Source organism: Ahaetulla prasina, unplaced genomic scaffold (assembly GCF_028640845.1).
Source record: "Ahaetulla prasina isolate Xishuangbanna unplaced genomic scaffold, ASM2864084v1 Contig31, whole genome shotgun sequence".
Taxonomy (NCBI): Eukaryota; Metazoa; Chordata; class Lepidosauria; order Squamata; family Colubridae; genus Ahaetulla; species Ahaetulla prasina.
Window position 1 is genome coordinate 1 of NW_026682076.1, and position 2,753 is coordinate 2,753.

Consider the following 2,753-nt stretch of genomic DNA (forward strand, 5'->3'; position numbering starts at 1 on the left):
CAGACAAACTTCCAAGTGGCCTCAAAGACTCTCTAAAACAGCGGTTCTCAACCTGTGGGTCGTGACCCTGTTGGGGGTCGAATGACGATTTGCCAGGGGTCGCCTAAGACCATCGGAAATATGGGAAGTATACTTGCAAGTCGAAGAATCGCGCTCCAATGGTTGACTCCACAAGCCAGCTGCAGGCTCTTCAAATCGCTAGCCGAATTCGGCTTCAGGCGCGATGAATTAAAAAAGAGAGAAATCTTTGCTCTGATGTCTCCCTCTCAAGCCAGCTGCAATCACTCCCAATCGCTAGCCTAATCTGGCTTCAGGCGCGATAAACTTAATAGGGGAGGAGTCTCCGCTTTAATGCCTCCGTCCTCAAGGCAATCGCAAGCAGTTCAGATCGCTAGCCAATACGGCTTCAGGCGCGATAAATTCAAAACAAAAATAATTTTACGGTTGGGGTTGCCGCATCGTGGGGAATTGTATTAAAGGGGTCGCAGCACTATAAAGGTTGAGAACCACTGCTCTGAAAGGACGCAAATGACCAGCTGTCTGCAAGGAATATAAATCCTTCCATTCCCCACCATCCGGTCAGAGCTGAAGAAGCTTCTTGGATGAGAAGCGAAACGTCTTCAAAGAAAAACAAAGAAAATACTTGGAAAAGTATCTTTGGAGCAACTATGACTGAAAATTTTGCGTTGATGATGTTGTCTAGTTGGGTAATGAAACATCTCTAAGCAAACAGTCTAGCTTGAAGATTACCAAGAATTACATAAAATGTTAAGCATTTCAGCTCAACTAGAAGGAGATTTTATCTTTTTTCTTTTAATGGCAAATTATGTTTTAAGGCCTTGTTTAAAAATAAAGAAAAGAAGACAATGTTAGTAGCATAATCTTTTTTTTTTAAAGATCTCCTTTATAGATTGTAGGCATCATTTAAAAATAACACTGCAGTATTAACATCTAAAGACATCATCAAAAAGAAATATGATCAAAAGCAAAAGGAAGTAAAATGAATACAAGAAACGTTTGATGTAAGGTCAAACTGAAAGGATGCTAATGTTCAGAACATTAAACTAGCCAAGCTATACAGTAAAAGATAAATTCACAAATGCACCAAACGCAACTAAAGATGGAAGTATTTTTTCAATTTAAAACAGAACACAATAAAACAGATTGTAAAAAGGCAATAAACATAAAAATGATACATAAAATTGTGATATTAAAAATTTGACCAGAGTGATTTTATACTGCTGAAGAATCTTGTTCTTATCTTTATCAATAACATTCATAAAAAGTAAGTAAAGGTAAAAGGTTCCCCTCGCACATACGTGCTAGTCGTTGCCGACTCTAGGGGATGGTGCTCATCTCCGTTTCAAAGCCGAAGAGCCAGCGCTGTCCGAAGACGTCTCCATGGTCATGTGGCCGGCATGACTCAACGCCAAAGGCGCATGGAACACTGTTACCTTCCCACCAACGATGGTCCCTATTTTTCTACTTGCATTTTTTACATGCTTTCGAAACTGCTAGGTTGGTAGAAACTGGGACAAGTAACGGGAGCTCACCCCGTTACACGGCAGCACTAGGGATTCGAGCCGCCGAGCTGCCGACCTTTCGATTGACAAATTCAACGTCCTAGCCCCTGAGCCACCGCGTCCCTCATAAAAAGTACCACATATCATAAATGCCTTTGTGTGTCTGCCATATTAACTTATTTTATGTGTTAGTGATGGCTAACCTCTTTAGCGTCGTGTGCCAAAAGCGTGGGGGGGAGTGGGGGGGGTCATGAGCGCGCGTGCCCATACCCATAATTCAATGCGCCCCACCCCCCATGCACGCACGCGTGGCCCCCCATGTTCCTCCCGCTTTTGGCACGTGATGGCACTGTTGGCCCACTAAACCTGTTTCTTTGCTCACCCAAGACTCCAGAAGCTTTCTAGGAGCCTGGGGAGGGCGAAAACAGCCTTCCCCTCCCCCCTGGAGGCCCTCTGGAGGCCAGGAACGGCCTGTTTCCCGACTCCTGGTGGGCCCGAAAATCAGCCCTGCCAGCGCACGCATGTGCACTGGTGCTGAGCTGGAGCAATGTTCACGTGCCCACAGATACGGCTCCACATGCCACCTGTGGCACACATGTCATAGGTTCGCCATCATGGCTATATACCGTACTTGGTTTAACCACGTGTCAGGTTATGGGTGAGAACCTAATTTCCGTCAAAGAGTTATTACCAATCTATCTACTCCTGGCAGAGCAATTAATATGTATTTTCATGTGGTTCTTAAGCTGTGCCTCAAACAGATTGACAATAAAACTCTTCAAGGACCAGAAAAATATATATTCAAAATTGGAAAATGGGATTTATATGTTTGCATATTTATTCAAACATTTGAAGTCTGCTTTTTGTTTTTCTTACCAATTAATCTCAGGTCTGAATTCAGTCAGCTAAAAATAAGGCCAGATAAAAACAGTTATTATTTTTGCAATAGTATTTTTAAAAAAAAAATAATGATTGCATATTAAGGAATAGGCAATTAACACTGTTATTCCTATGTCAGCTCTTCATTTTCAGTTACTGAAAACTCTTTGCTTTTTGTTTTTTTTTACCAATTAATCTCAGGTCTGAATTCAGTCAGCTAAAAATAAGGCCAGATAAAAACAGTTATTATTTTTGCAATAGTATTTCTTTTAAAAAAAAAAAGATTGCATATTAAGGAATAGGCAATTAACACTGTTACTGCTATGTCAGCTCTTCATTTTCAGTTACTGA